The sequence below is a fragment of the Oncorhynchus tshawytscha genome, unplaced genomic scaffold (assembly GCF_018296145.1).
Source record: "Oncorhynchus tshawytscha isolate Ot180627B unplaced genomic scaffold, Otsh_v2.0 Un_contig_4270_pilon_pilon, whole genome shotgun sequence".
NCBI classification, from domain to species: Eukaryota; Metazoa; Chordata; class Actinopteri; order Salmoniformes; family Salmonidae; genus Oncorhynchus; species Oncorhynchus tshawytscha.
In genome coordinates this window covers 1,807-18,998 of record NW_024607334.1, presented here as the reverse complement: position 1 = coordinate 18,998, position 17,192 = coordinate 1,807, and the positions used below count along the sequence as shown (strand labels likewise).

The window sequence follows — 17,192 nt, the reverse complement described above, 5'->3', positions numbered from 1 at the left end:
CACCCTCACTGTCGGGCTCTGATGTCTCCGCAGTCACTCTCCCCATCATCACACCTCACTGTCGGGCTCTGATGTCTCCGCAGTCACTCTCCCCATCACACCCTCACTGTCCTCTGATGTCTCCGCAGTCACTCTCCCCATCACACCCTCACTGTCGGGCTCTGATGTCTCCGCAGTGCAGTCACTCTCCCCATCACACCCTCACTGTCGGGCTCTGATGTCTCTGCAGTCACTCTCCCCATCACACCCTCACTGTCGGGCTCTGATGTCTCCGCAGTCACTCTCCCTGTCGGGCTCTGATGTCTCCGCAGTCACTCTCCCCATCACACCCTCACTGTCGGGCTCTGATGTCTCCGCAGTCACTCTCCCCATCACACCCTCACTCACACACGCTGCACCTCGCTGAAATCAGCCCGGAGAGAGAGAGACGAGACTTTAGGTCAGTGGTCACCAAACGATCCATCGACTGGTCTCCCAGGCATTCCTTGTCAATCGCCAAACATTTTTTTTTTTTTTTACTAAAATATAAATAAATAAAAATAAAGAATAAAAACTCAGATAAAGCTTTTTACGTTCCTACTTCATTCTGTGTCCGGCGCTGTTGGCAGGAGGTGCGTTTGTTTCATCTGCCCTGCGAGGCGGGTTGGTCAAGTCTTCCCCCTTTATATCAACTGATACTGCAAACTCTCCCCGACTCGGTGTTCCCGGAGAGCAAATCAAGCGCACCTATAGTTCTACCGCTAGCCAATCAGATTGCTCAGATCACTGTGCGGCTTCCTCGGAACAACAACAACAACAACAACACAGCCAAGTCAGTTTAATAGCGAAAAAAAAAACGTCTGAAACCATGACAACGGAGACTGTCAACCAATGAGTGAGTAGATGTTGACGTTTTATAATTCAGCATCGGGATTCAACACGTTGCAGCTTCTTCAACGAAGTAGGGAAGTGTAGTGATAGTTGTTGTTGTTGTTGTTGTTGTTGTTGTTGTTGTTGTTGTTGTTGTTATTGATGTTGTTGTTGTTATTGATGTTGTTGATGTTGTTGTTGTTATTGATGTTGTTGATGTTGTTGTTGTTGATGTTGTTGTTATTGATGTTGTTGATGTTGTTGTTGATGATGTTGTTGTTGTTATTGATGTTGTTGATGTTGTTGTTGTTGATGTTGTTGTTGTTGTTGTTATTGATGTTGTTGATGTTGTTGTTATTGATGTTGTTGTTGTTGTTGTTAGAGGCTGTGTTTTGGAAACCAAATTAGCGTAATCAAAAATTACCCGTAAAAAAAAATCGGGGTGACTTGAGGTTCACCATCAGCTGGAAGACGGTGTTGTTCTGTCTTAGTGGAGGGGGAGACCTGAGGGACAGTCAGACGGTGTTGTGTCTTAGTTGAGGGACAGTCAGACGGTGTTGTGTCTTAGTGGAGGGACAGTCAGACGGTGTTGTCTGAGGGGGAGACCTGAGGGACAGTTGTTGTGTCTTGTGGAGGGACAGTCAGACGGTGTTGTCTTAGTTGTTCAGACGGTGTTGTGTCTTAGTGGAGGGACAGTGTTTTGTCTTAAAGACCAAATTAGCGTAATCAAAAGACCTACCCGTGTTGTGTCTTAAAAACCTGAGGGACAGTCAGGGTGTGACTTGTGGAGGTTCACCATCAGCTGGAAGACGGTGTCCACGTTTAGTTCTGTCTTAGTGGAGGGGGGAGACCTGAGGGACAGTCAGACGGTGTTGTGTCTTAGTGGAGGAGGGAGACCTGAGGGACAGTCAGACGGTGTTGTGTCTTAGTGGAGGGGGAGACCTGAGGGACAGTCAGACGGTGTTGTGTCTTAGTGGAGGGGGAGACCTGAGGGACAGTCAGACGGTGTTGTGTCTTAGTGGAGGGGGAGACCTGAGGGACAGTCAGACGGTGTTGTGTCTTAGTGGAGGGGGAGACCTGAGGGACAGTCAGACGGTGTTGTGTCTTAGTGGAGGGACAGTCAGACGGTGTTGTGTCTTAGTGGAGACAGAGGGACAGTAGTGGAGGAGGGAGACCTGAGGGACAGTCAGACGGTGTTGTGTCTTAGTGGAGGAGGAGACCTGAGGGACAGTCAGACGGTGTTGTGTCTTAGTGGAGGGGGAGACCTGAGGGACAGTCAGACGGTGTTGTGTCTTAGTGGAGGGGGAGACCTGTCTTGTGTCTTAGTGGAGGGGGAGACCTGAGGGACAGTCAGACGGTGTTGTGTCTTAGTGGAGGAGGGAGACCTGAGGGACAGTCAGACGGTGTTGTGTCTTAGTGGAGGAGGGAGACCTGAGGGACAGTCAGACGGTGTTGTGTCTTAGTGGGAGGGAGACCTGAGGGACAGTCAGGGTGTCTTAGTGGAGGAGGGAGACAGACGGTGTTGTGTCTTAGTGGAGGAGGGAGACCTGAGGGACAGTCAGACGGTGTTGTGTCTTAGTGGAGGAGGGAGACCTGAGGGACAGTCAGACGGTGTTGTGTCTTAGTGGAGGGAGGGAGACCTGAGGGACAGTCAGACGGTGTTGTGTCTTAGTGGAGGAGGGAGACCTGAGGGACAGTCAGACGGTGTTGTGTCTTAGTGGAGTGGGAGACCTGAGGGACAGTCAGACGGTGTGTCTTAGTGGAGGAGGTGTTGTGTCTTAGAGGAGGGAGACCTGAGGGACAGTCAGACGGTGTTGTGTCTTAGTGGAGGAGGGAGACCTGAGGGACAGTCAGACGGTGTTGTGTGGAGGGGGAGACCTGTGTCTTAGTGGAGGAGGGAGACCTGAGGGACAGTCAGACGGTGTTGTGTCTTAGTGGAGGAGGGAGACCTGAGGGACAGTCAGACGGTGTTGTGTCTTAGTGGAGGGGAGACCTGAGGGACAGTCAGACGGTGTTGTGTCTTAGTGGAGGAGGAGACCTGAGGGACAGTCAGACGGTGTTGTGTCTTAGTGGAGGAGGGAGACCTGAGGGACAGTCAGACGGTGTTGTGTCTTAGTGGAGGAGGGAGACCTCTCAGACGGTGTTGTGTCTTAGTGGAGGGGGAGGGACAGTCAGACGGTGTTGTGTCTTAGTGGAGGAGGGAGACCTGAGGGACAGTCAGACGGTGTTGTGTCTTAGTGGAGGGGGAGACCTGAGGGACAGTCAGACGGTGTTGTGTCTTGAGTGGAGGTGTCTTAGTGGAGGAGGGAGACCTGAGGGACAGTCAGACCTGTGTCTTAGTGGAGGGACAGTCAGACGGTGTTGTGTCTTAGTGGAGGGACAGTCAGACGGTGTTGTGTCTTAGTGGAGGAGGAGGGAGACCTGAGGGACAGTCAGACGGTGTTGTGTCTTAGTGGAGGGGAGAGAGGGACCTGAGGGACAGTCAGACGGTGTTGTGTCTTAGTGGAGGAGGGAGACCTGAGGGACAGTCAGACGGTGTTGTGTCTTAGTGGAGGAGGGAGACCTGAGGGACAGTCAGACGGTGTTGTGTCTTAGTGGAGGAGGGAGACCTGAGGGACAGTCAGACGGTGTTGTGTCTTAGTGGAGGGGGGGAGACCTGAGGGACAGTCAGAGACGGTGTTGTGTCTTAGTGGAGGAGGGAGACCTGAGGGACAGTCAGACGGTGTTGTGTCTTAGTGGAGGGGGGAGACCTGAGGGACAGTCAGACGGTGTTGTGTCTTAGTGGAGGGGGAGACCTGAGGGACAGTCAGACGGTGTTGTGTCTTAGTGGAGGGGAGACCTGAGGGACAGTCAGACGGTGTTGTGTCTTAGTGAAGGGGGGAGACCTGAGGGACAGTCAGACGGTGAGAGACATACCCTCTGATTGTCTCCCTCCACTCAGACCATCGGATTCAGGCCCCGTACGTCCAGATAAATAAAAAAAGCTAATCAGTTCAATTAATTCTCACTCAGCTGAGCCACAAATGACAGAGACAGAGCGAGAGTCCGGCCGACTATTCATCTCCCCCTGACGCTGATTACCCTTGTACCTCCTCTCCTCACTCCTCCTCCTCTCCTCTCTCAACCCCCTCCTCTCTCAACCTCCTCTCCTCTCCTCTCCTCTCCTCTCACCCCCCTCCCTCCTCTCTCAACCCCTCCTCCTCTCTCAACCCCTTCCTCTCCTCTCTCAACCTCCTTCCTCTCCTCTCACCCTCCTCCTCCTCCTCTCCTCTCACCTCCTCTCCTCTCCCTTCCCTCTCTCACCCCCTCCTCCTCTCCTCTCACCCCCTCCTCCTCTCCTCTCTCAACCCCTCCTCCTCTCTCAACCCCCCTTCCTCTCCTCTCTCAACCTCCCTTCCTCTCCCTCTCAACCTCCTCCTCTCCTCTCCTCTCACCCCCCTTCCTCTCCTCTCACTCCCTCCCTCTCCTCTCTCAACCTCCTCTCTCTCTCTCAACCTCCTCTCCTCTCTCAACCCCTCCTCCTCTCTCAACCTCCTCTCCTCTCTCAACCTCCTCCACTCTCTCACCCTCCTCTCCTCTCTCAACCTCCTCTACTCTCTCAACCTCCTCTACTCTCTCAACCCCCTCCTCTCCTCTCTCAACCTCCTCTCACCCCTCCTCCTCTCCTCTCACCCCCTCCTCTCCTCTCTCAACCCCTCCTCCTCTCCTCTCACATCCCTCCTCCTCTCCTCTCACATCCCCTCCTATCCTCTCTCAACCTTCTCTCCTCTCTCAACCTCCTCTCTACTCTCTCAACCCCTACTCCTCTCCTCTCACCTGCCTCCTCTCCTCTCTCAACCTCCTCTCCTCTCACCCCCCTCCACTCCTCTCACCCCCATCCTCTCCTCTCACCCCTTTCTCTCCCTCCCTCTCTCGCTCCTTCTCTCTCTCCCTCTCTCGCTCCCTCTCTCGCTCCTTCTCTCCCTCCCTCTCTCGCTCCTTCTCTCCCTCCTTCTCTCGCTCCTTCTCTCCCTCCCTCTCTCGCCTCCTTCTCTCCCTCTCCCTCTCTCGCTCCTTCTCTCCCTCTTTTCTCGCTCCCTCCTCTCCTCTCTCCCTTTTCCCCTCCCTCTCTCGCTCCTTCTCTCCCACCCTCTCTCGCTCCTTTTCTCCCTCCCTCTCTCGCTCCTTTTCTCCCTCCCTCTCTCGCTCCTTCTCTCCCTCCCTCTCTCGCTCCTTCTCTCCCTCCCTCTCTCCCTCCTTCTCTCGCTCCTTCTCTCCTCCTTCTCTCCCTCCCTCTCTCCCTCCCTCTCTCGCTCCTTCTCTCCCTCCCTCTCTCGCTCCTTTCTCCCTCCCTCTCTCGCTCCTTCTCTCCCTCCCTCTCTCGCTCCTTCTCTCTCCTCCCTCTCTCAGCTCCTTCTCTCCCCTCTCTCGCTCCTTTTCTCCCTCCCTCTCTCCTTTTCTCTCTCCCTCTCTCGCTCCTTTTCACCCTCCCTCTCTTCCATGTTGAATGACCTAAACTGTCTGGTCTGTCAACACCTCTCCATGTTGAATGACCTAAACTGTCTGGTCTGTCAACACCTCTCCATGTTGAATGACCTAAACTATCTGGTCTGTCAACACCTCTCTACCATGTTGAATGACCTAAACTATCTGGTCTGTCAACACCTCTCTACCATGTTGAATGACCTAAAATACTAGATCTGGTCTGTCATATAATACACCACAGTAACTCCATTCTTGAATGATCCTAAACTATCTGGTCTGATCAACACCTCTCTTCCATGTTGCAATATGGGGAGATCCACAGTAACCTAGAAACCATACATTCTAGGACATTCTGGCTTCATTTTGAAAGTAAACTAGATTCCACAGTAACCTAGAGACCATTCTATATAATACTAGATCCACAGTAACCTAGAGACCATTCTATATAATACTAGATCCACAGTAACCTAACCATTCTATATAATACTAGACCATTAACTATTCTATAATACTAGATCCACAGTAACCTAGAGACCATTCTATATAATACTAGATCCACAGTAACCTAGAGACCATTCTATATAATACTAGATCCACAGTAACCTACTAGATCCACAGTAACCTAGACCATTCTATATAATACTAGATCCACAGTAACCTAGAGACCATTCTATATAATACTAGATCCACAGTAACCTGAGACCATTCTATATAATACTAGATCCACAGTAACCTGAGACCATTCTATATAATACTAGATCCACAGTAAGTAACCTGGAGACCATTCTATATAATACTAGATCCGTACTCCTTACTGTCTTCCACAGTAACCTGGAGACCATTCTACATAATACTAGATCCACAGTAACCTGGAGACCATTCTATATAATACTAGATCCACAGTAACCTAGAGACCATTCTACATAATACTAGATCCACAGTAACCTGGAGACCATTCTATATAATACTAGATCCACAGTAACCTAGAAACCATTCTATATAATACTAGATCCGTACTCCTTACTGTCTTCCACAGTAACCTAGAAACCATTCTATATATTTCTAGATCCGTAGTCCTTTTTCTGAACTGACACAGTAACTATGGAGAGATGACATCACAGCCATGATGTCAGAAGATGCCCCCTGAAGTTATTCATGACTCTGTTTCATGACATGTTCAACTCACTACTGTTCATTCTCAAAATAAACACTACAGGTCACAAAATCAAATCCTCCCTCTGTGAGATCCTCCCTCGGTGAGAACCCCTCCTCTGTGAGAACCCCTCCCTCTGTGAGTGATTCTCCCTCGGTGAGAAATCCTCCCTCGGTGAGAAATCCTCCTTGGTGAGAACGTCTCCCTCGGTGAGAAATCCTCCCTCGGTGAGAGATCCTCCCTCGGTGAGAGACCCTCCCTCGGTGAGAGATCCTCCCTTGGTGAGAGATCCTCCCCGGTGAGACATCGGTGAGAAATCCTCCTCGGTGAGACATCGGTGAGAGATCCTCCCTCGGTGAGAAATCCTCCCTCGGTGAGAGACCCTCCCTCGGTGAGAGATCCTCCCTCGGTGAGAGATCCTCCCTTGGTGAGAAAACCTCCCCCGGTGAGACATCGGTGAGAGATCCTCCCTCGGTGAGAAATCCTCCCTCGGTGAGAGATCCTCCCTCGGTGAGAAATCCTCCCTCGGTGAGAGATCCTCCCTCGGTGGAATGGGCAGGTCTTTGAGAGGTGACTGGTTGTCTTGAATGGGTTGTGTTTTATACAGCACGCCCAAACTCCTCTGTTCCTCCCTCCCTTCCATCCGTCCTATGGCGAGCGGTTCAGTCCCTAACGGCGCACCTCGGTCCCTTTTTATAGTGCCCTACATTTGACCGAGGCCCTTGGGGAATATTGTTTCATTTAGGACTCTCTTCCTTCCAGAGGAGAGTGTGCTCAGTACACATCATATGACAGGTTAATATATCTGCCTGGGGAGGCAGGGTGTCTGGGAGCTCGGTCAAAGGGTGGGGATAGATGCCTGACTCCACACACATCATCATCATCTTCTTCATCATACAAGACACACACACACACACACACAATAAGAAAACACACAGTCTCAGCCCTGAAGCGGCTGACTGACTGAGAGGCTTGTGTTGTTCTGGCTCTTTATATTTTCCACTTTCTTCTGTCCTCTTCCTCTTTACAAAAGATTGGGTGGATTTGCTGTGTCATGAAAAAAAATGTACTGTCAGATATGACTGATTATCCCGACAGGGAGATGGAGGGATAATGGGGAGGGAGGGAGGGAGAGGAGGGATGGAGGAGGAAGGAGGGAGGGGTGGTGTTGGAGAGCGGGGGAGGGAGAGGGCGAAGATGAGTGGGAGGGATGGAGATGGAGGGAGGGGGAGGGCTGGAAAATGCTGGTGGTGGTGACTCTAGGGAAGTGTGCCAATTGGCACCCTATTCCCTATAAAGTGGCCTTATGGGCCCTGGTCAAAAGCAGTGCACTAGATAGGGAATAGTGTTCCATTGGGGATGTCTCCCTGTGTTGGGATGTCTCCACTACTCCTACCCTAACCCTCCCCAGCCAGATCCCCCGTTCCCCCAACAGTTTTCCATAGAAAAGGCAACGACCTGAGGTTAATAGCTTGAACTTTCCCTCTGGCTTTGTAGTCCAGCCACAGAGTTTCACACACTGGACACACACACACACACACACACACACACTCAGACTGGACTGTGGCTGGTGTTGGAGTCACATCCAGGTGATATAAGAACCAGTTAAAGGCTGTCTGCTTTGCTTCACGGTTTAACTGGTGGTAGACTGTCTCTGTTGCATGGCCATCATCTCTGGCATTACTATGGCAACCCTCAAGACCTGATAGCAATACTGCCCTCATCTAATTTAGTGTCTCTCCCCCCCTCTTTTTCTCTCTCCCCCCTCTCTCTCTTGCTCTCTCCAGGTCTCTCTCTTTTTCCTCTCCCCTCTTCTCCTTCTCCCTCTCTGAATCTCTCTGTCTTCTCTCTACTCTCACTCTCCTTTCTCTCTCTCTTCTCTCCTCTCTCCCTCTCTCTCTTTTTCTCTCTCTCTCGCTCACTCTTTCTCCCCCTCTGTCTCTCTCTCGCTCACTCTTTCTCCCCCTCTGTCTCTCTCTCTCCACTCTTTCTCCCCCTCTGTCTCTCTCACTCTCTCTCTCCCCTCTCTCTCTCTCCCCTCTCTCTCTCCTCCCCTCCACCAGAGAACAGCGATGAGACAGGAGTGATGGATAGTTTGCTGGAGGCTTTGCAGTCTGGAGCTGCGTTCAGAGACCGACGGAAGAGAACACCCCGGCCCCGAGGTGAGACCTTTACAATAACCCCTGTACCCCCCTACCGGCCCCGAGGTGAGACCTTTACAATAACCCCTGTACCCCCTACCGGCCCCGAGGTGAGACCTTTACAATAACCCTGTACCCCCTACCGGCCCCGAGGTGAGACCTTTACAATAACCCCTGTACCCCCTACCGGCCCCGAGGTGAGACCTTTACAATAACCCCTGTACCCCTACCGGCCCCGAGGTGAGACTTTACAATAACCCCTGTACCCCCTACCGGCCCCGAGGTGAGACCTTTACAATAACCCCTGTACCCCCTACCGCCCCGAGGTGAGACCTTTACAATAACCCCTGTACCCCCTACCGCCCCGAGGTGAGACCTTTACAATAACCCTGTACCCCCTACCGGCCCCGAGGTGAGACCTTTACACAACCCCTGTACCCCCTACCGGCCCCGAGGTGAGACCTTTACAATAACCCTGTACCCCCTACCGGCCCCGAGGTGAGACCTACAATAACCCCTGTACCCCCCTACCGGAGGGTGAGACTCAATACCCCCCTGTACTCAATACCCCCTACCTACTGTTCCAACCCTGTACCCCCCCCTGAGACCTTTACAATAACCCCTGTACCCCTACCTAGGTGAATACCCCTACCTAACTCAATACCCCTACCTAACTCAATGCCCCTACCTAACTCAATACCCTGCCTAACTTGTACCCCTACCTAACTCAATACCCTTACCTGGCTCAATACCCCCTACCTCTACTCACTACCCCTACCTAACTCAATACCCCTGTGCCCCCTACCTAACTCAATACCCTGTGTACCTGCTCAATACCCCTACCTAACTCAATACCCCCCCTCCTATGAACTCAATGCCCCCTTACCTAACTCAATACCCCTACCTAACTCAATACCCCTACCTAACTCAATACCCCTGCCTAACTCAATACCCCTTTACCTAACTCAATACCCCTACCTAACTCAATACCCCTTTACTAACTCAATACCCCTACCTAACTCAATACCCCTACCTAACTCAATACCCCCTACCTAACTCAATACCCCTACCTCAATACCCCTACCTAACTCAATACCCCCTACCTCTAATTCAATACCCCTACCTAACTCAATACCCCTACCTAACTCAATACCCCTACCTAACTCAATACCCCTTACAATAACTCTGTACCCCTGCCTAACTCAATACCCCTTACCTAACTTAATACCCCTACCTAACTCAATACCCCTACCTAACTCAATACCCCTACCTAACTCAATACTTTTACCTAACTCAATACCCCTACCTAACTCTACCCCTTATAATAATTTACCTAACTTCTAATAATACTTTACTAATTTAATACTTTACCTAACTCAATACTTTTACCTAACCTCATGTACCCCCTACCTAACTCAATACCCCTACCTAACTCAATACCCCTTACCTAACTCAATTGCCCTGCTACTTGCTAACTCAATACCCCTACCTAACTCCTGCTCCCCTTTACCTAACTCAATACCCTCCTACCTAACTCCCTACCCCTACCTAACTCAATACCCCCTACCTAACTCAATACCCCTTTACCTAACTCTACCCCCCTAACTCCTGTCTCTGCCCTACCTAACTCAATACCCCTACCTAACTCAATACCCCTACCTAACTCAATACCCCTACTTAACTCCTGTACCCCTACCTAACTCAATACCCCTACCTAACTCAATACCCCTACCTAACTCAATACCCCTACCTAACTCAATACCCCTACCTAACTCAATACCCCCTACCTAACTCAATACCCCTACCTAATTTAATACTTTTACTAACTACTTAATACCCCTACCTAACTCAATACCCCTACCCTGGCTTAATACTTACCTAACTCAATACCCCTACCTAACTCAATACCCCTACCTAACTCAATACCCCTACCTAACTTAAATACCCTCTTACCTAACTAATAATACTACCCCTGCCTAACTCAATACCCCTACCTTTCAATACCCCTAATACCCCTACCTAACTCAATACCCCCTTGCCTAACTCCATACCCCTACCTAACTCAATACCCCTACCTAACTCAATACCCCTACCTAACTCAATACTTACCCTCAATACCCCTACCTAACTCAATACCCCTACCTAACTAATACCCCTACCTAACTCAATACCCCTACCTAACTCAATACCCCCTACCTAACTCAATACCCCCTACCTAACTCAATACCCCTACCTAACTCAATACCCCTTAACTCAATACTTTACGAATTTATTACCTAACTTACAATACCCCTTACAAAAAAATATATACCCCTATTAAGTTATTACTGGTTCATTTATTATTATATATATTATTATTATAGTTATACTAGTTCATTATTATATTATATTATAATACCATTATACTTATTATATTATACTTATTATTATCTGGTTCATTATATTATTATTATATTATAGTTATTACTGGTTCATTATATTATTATTATATTATAGTTATTACTGGTTCATTATATTATTATTATTATTATATATAGTTATTACTGGTTCATTATATTATTATATTTATAGTTATTACTGGTTCATTATATTATATATAGTATAGTTATTACTGGTTCATTATTATATAGTTATTACTGGTTCATTATTATATAGTTGTTACTGGTTCATTATTATATAGTTATTACTGGTTCATTATTATTATATAGTTATTACTGGTTCATTATTATATAGTTATTACTGGTTCATTATTATATTATAGTTACTGGTTCATTATTATATAGTTATTACTGGTTCATTATTACAATAACCCCTACCTAACTCAATACCCCGGTATAGGTGAGACCTTTACAATAACTCAATACCCCTTACAATAACTCTGTACCCCTACCTAACTCAATACCCTACCTAACTCAATACCCCTACTAACTCAATACCCCTACCTAACTCAATACCCCTACCTAACTCAATACCCCTACCTAACTCAATACCCCTACCTCTACTTAATAACCTAACTCAATACCCCTACCTAACTCAATACCCCCTACCTAACTCCAATACCCTACAATAACTCCTGTACCCCTACCTAACTCAATACCCCTTACCTAACTCCTGTACCCCCTACCTAACTCAATACCCCTACCTAACTCAATACCCCTACCTAACTCAATACCCCTACCTAACTCAATACCCCTACCTAACTCAATACCCCTACCTAACTCAATACCCCTACCTAACTCAATACCCCCTACCTAACTCATTACCCCTACCTTAACTCAATACCCCTACCTAACTCAATACCCCTACCTAACTCAATACCCCTACCTAACTCACCCCCTACCTCTACTCAATACCCCTACCTAACTCAATACCCCCCCTAACTCAATACCCTGCCTAACTAATACCCCCTACCTAACTCAATACCCCTACCTAACTCAATACCCTACCTAACTCAATACCCCTACCTCTACTCAATACCCCCTACCTAACTCAATACCCCTTACCTAACTCCTGTACCCCCTACCTAACTCAATACCCCTACCTAACTCAATACCCCTACCTAACTCAATACCCCTACCTAACTCCTTACCCCCTACCTAACTTAATACCCCTACCTAACTCAATACCCCTACCTAACTCAATACCCCTACCTAATTCAATACCCCCTACCTAACTCAATACCCCCTACCTAACTCAATACCCCTTATTACCTAACTCAATACCCCTACCTAACTCCTTGTATTTATATTTACTACCTAACTCAATACCCTACCTAACTCAATACCCCTACCTAACTCAATACCCCTACCTAACTCAATACTTTTACAATAACTCTGTACCCTACCTAACTCAATACCCCCTTACCTAACTCAATCCCCTACCTAACTCAATACCCCTACCTAACTCAATACCCCTTACCTAACTTTGTATTTATAAACTCAATACCCCTTACCTAACTCAATACCCCCCTAATTCAATACCCTACCTAACTCAATACCCCCTACCTAACTCAATACTCCCTCTACCTAACTCAATACTCCCTACCTAACTCAATACCCCTACCTAACTCAATATTACCTAACTCAATACCCCTACCTAACTCAATACCCCTTACAATAACTCCTATACCCCCAACCTAACTCAATACCCCTTACAAAAAAATATATATTATATTATAGTTATTACTGGTTCATTATTATATTATAGTTACTACTAGTTCATTATTATATTATATTATAGTTATTACGGGTTCATTATATTATTATTATATTATAGTTATTACTGGTTCATTATATTATTATTATATTATAGTTATTACTGGTTCATTATATTATTATTATATTATAGTTATTACTGGTTCATTATATTATTATTATATTATAGTTATTACTGGTTCATTATATTATTATTATATTATAGTTATTACTGGTTCATTATTATATTATAGTTATTACTGGTTCATTATTATATAGTTATTACTGGTTCATTATTATATAGGTATTACTGGTTCATTATTATATAGTTATTACTGGTTCATTATTATATAGTTATTACTGGTTCATTATTATATATAGTTATTACTGGTTCATTATTATATTATAGTTATTACTGGTTCATTATTATATTATAGTTATTACTGGTTCATTATTATATTAGTTATTACTGGTTCATTATTATATAGTTATTACTGGTTCATTATTATTATATAGTTATTACTGGTTCATTATTATTATATAGTTATTACTGGTTCATTATTATATTATAGTTATTACTGGTTCATTATTATATAGTTATTACTGGTTCATTATTATTATATAGTTATTACTGGTTCATTATTATATTAGTTATTACTGGTTCATTATTATATTATAGTTATTACTGGTTCATTATTATATAGTTGTTACTAGTTCATTATTATATTATAGTTATTACTGGTTCATTATTATTATTATTATTACTGGTTCATTATATTATTATATAGTTATTACTGGTTCATTATTATATTATAGTTATTACTGGTTCATTATTATATAGTTATTACTGGTTCATTATTATATAGGTATTACTGGTTCATTATTATATAGTTATTACTGGTTCATTATTATATAGTTATTACTGGTTCATTATTATATTATAGTTATTACTGGTTCATTATTATATAGTTGTTACTGGTTCATTATTATATAGTTGTTACTGGTTCATTATTATATTATTATAGTTGTTACTGGTTCATTATTATATTATAGTTATTACTGGTTCATTATTATATAGTTTACTGGTTCATTATTATATTATAGTTATACTGGTTCATTATTATATTATAGTTATTACTGGTTCATTATTATATTATAGTTATTACTGGTTCATTATTATATAGTTATTACTGGTTCATTATTATTATAGTTATTACTGGTTCATTATTATATTATAGTTATTACTGGTTCATTATTATATTATAGTTATTACTGGTTCATTATTATATTATAGTTATTACTGGTTCATTATTATATTATTACTGTTATTACTGGTTCATTATTATATTATAGTTATTACTGGTTCATTATTATATTATAGTTATTACTGGTTCATTATTATATTATAGTTATTACTGGTTCATTATTATATTATAGTTATTACTGGTTCATTATTATATAGTTATTACTGGTTCATTATTATATAGTTATTACTGGTTCATTATTATATAGTTGTTACTGGTTCATTATTATATTATAGTTATTACTGGTTCATTATTATATTATAGTTATTACTGGTTCATTATTATATAGTTATTACTGGTTCATTATTATATTATAGTTATTACTGGTTCATTATTATATTATAGTTATTACTGGTTCATTATTATATTATAGTTATTACTGGTTCATTATTATATTATAGTTATTACTGGTTCATTATTATATTATAGTTATTACTGGTTCATTATTATATAGTTATTACTGGTTCATTATTATATTATAGTTATTACTGGTTCATTATTATATTATAGTTATTACTGGTTCATTATTATATAGTTATTACTGGTTCATTATTATATAGTTATTACTGGTTCATTATTATATAGTTATTACTGGTTCATTATTATTATATAGTTATTACTGGTTCATTATTATATTATAGTTATTACTGGTTCATTATTATATATAGTTATTACTGGTTCATTATTATATTATAGTTATTACTGGTTCATTATTATTATATAGTTATTACTGGTTCATTATTATATTATAGTTATTACTGGTTCATTATTATATAGTTATTACTGGTTCATTATTATTATTATATAGTTATTACTGGTTCATTATTATATAGTTGTTACTGGTTCATTATTGTATTGAAGTTTCCACTGGTTCCAACAGATGGTCAGATGAGCCTCAGTCCCAGTTCGTACCTCCAGGTTCTGAAGCCCTGTAACCATGGTAACGACAACCCAGCCTCCGTCGCAGAGCGTGTTCTGTCTGTCTGTCTGCTAACAGCCGTAAACCAGAACTATGTATTTCAAATAGAGCAAATTAAATGGTTCTTTCCATAACCCTGGCTGTCTTCTCTACTCTGAGCTTACGACCGTCCTCTCGCTGTCTTCTCTACTCTGAGCTTACGACCGTCCTCTCGCTGTCTTCTCTACTCTGAGCTTACGTCCTCTCGCTGTCTTCTCTACTCTGAGCTTACGACCGTCCTCTCGCTGTCTTCTCTACTCTGAGCTTACGACCGTCCTCTCGCTGTCTTCTCTACTCTGAGCTGTCTCGCTGTCTTCTACTCTGAGCTTACGACCGTCCTCTCGCTGTCTTCTCTACTCTGAGCTCTCCTCTCGCTGTCTTCTCTACTCTGAGCTTACGACCGTCCTCTCGCTGTCTTCTCTACTCTGAGCTTACGACCGTCCTCTCGCTGTCTTCTCTACTCTGAGCTTAGTTTCTCGCTGTCTTCTCTACTCTGACCGTCCTCTCGCTGTCTTCTCTACTCTGAGCTTACGACCGTCCTCTCGGCGTGTGTTTGCCTGTCTGGCTCTTCTCTGCATGTTGTGTGTGTTTCCTATGTAGTGAACTATCTTTACTTTTGACCCTGGGGCCTCTTCTATAGGGAATAGGGGGCCCTCTTCTGTAGGGAATAGGGGGCCCTCTTCTATAGGGAATAGGGGGCCCTCTTCTATAGGGAATAGGGGGCCCTCTTCTATAGGGAATAGGGGGCCCTCTTCTATAGGGAATAGGGGGCCCTCTTCTATAGGGAATAGGGGCCCTCTTCTATAGGGAATAGGGGCCCTCTTCTATAGGGAATAGGGGCCCTCTTCTATAGGGAAGTGGACAAAGCTTCCTCTTTCTACATAACAGCTGGTCTGGGGTGTTTTCATTGCTTTGAACTGGACGTCTGTCTGTCTGTCCGTTCCTGAGTTCAGCCCCGGGCTTCCTCTGGTACCTGGGTGTGTGTGTGTGTCTAGCCTGTTTCTACATCTGTGTAGTGTAGTTATGGACAGCTGTACACAGTGTTGTCTCCTGTGGTACTGGTCTCAACACACTGTACTGGTCTCAACACACACACTGTACTGGTCTCAACACACACACTGTACTGGTCTCAACACACACACTGTACTGGTCTCAGGACACACACTGTACTGGTCTCAGGACACACACACACTGTACTGGTCTCAGGACACACACTGTACTGGTCTCAGGACACACACTGTACTGGTCTCAGGACACACACTGTACTGGTCTCAACACACACACACTGTACTGGTCTCAACACACACACACTGTACTGGTCTCAACACACACACACTGTACTGGTCTCAACACACACACACTGTACTGGTCTCAACACACACACTGTACTGGTCTCAACACACACACACTGTACTGGTTAACAGTAGTGTACTATATAGAGACTAGGGGTAGACCCTACCTGGTTAACAGTAGTGTACTATATAGAGACTAGGGGGTAGACCCTATAGGTCCTGGTTAACAATAGTGTACTATATAGAGACTAGGGGTCCTGGTTAACAGTAGTGTACTATATAGAGACTAGGGGTCCTGGTTAACAGTAGTGTACTATATAGAGACTAGGGGTCCTGGTTAACAGTAGTGTACTATATAGAGACTAGGGGTCCTGGTTAACAGTAGTGTACTATATAGAGACTAGGGGTCCTGGTTAACAGTAGTGTACTATATAGAGACTAGGGGTCCTGGTTAACAGTAGTGTACTATATAGAGACTAGGGGTTAGACCCTATAGGTCCTGGTTAACAGTAGTCCACTATATAGGTCATAGAGTGCCATTTGGAACACAGGAAGCAGTATGTAGGATTGTTGTATGTTTTCTCTGTTCTCTGAAGGATAAACGAGGCCTCTTGGTGGGCCTCCTGTCAAGGGTTTTCCTCCCTGATTATAGAGACAATTAAAACATTAAGCCTTGGCCCTGTTACTTCATATTGCCTTTAATGGGGATCCCTGCCTGCTGTGTACAGGCATACATGAATAATAATACTATCTCTCTCTATTGCTCTCTATCTATCGCTCTCTATCTATATCTCTATATCTCCCTCTCCATCTATTTCTATATCTATTGCTCTCCATC

The 17,192-nt window shown here is 44.6% G+C and overlaps 1 long non-coding RNA gene across 1 annotated transcript; it reads left to right on the top strand.

The window, feature by feature from the left end:
- Window positions 1–8,505: 8,505 nt before the first annotated feature.
- On the top strand, window positions 8,506–15,049 carry LOC121842438. Its single transcript, XR_006081107.1, has 2 exons — window positions 8,506–8,628; window positions 14,985–15,049. It is a non-coding gene; the product is annotated as an uncharacterized LOC121842438 (long non-coding RNA).
- The last annotated feature ends 2,143 nt before the right edge of the window (window positions 15,050–17,192 follow it).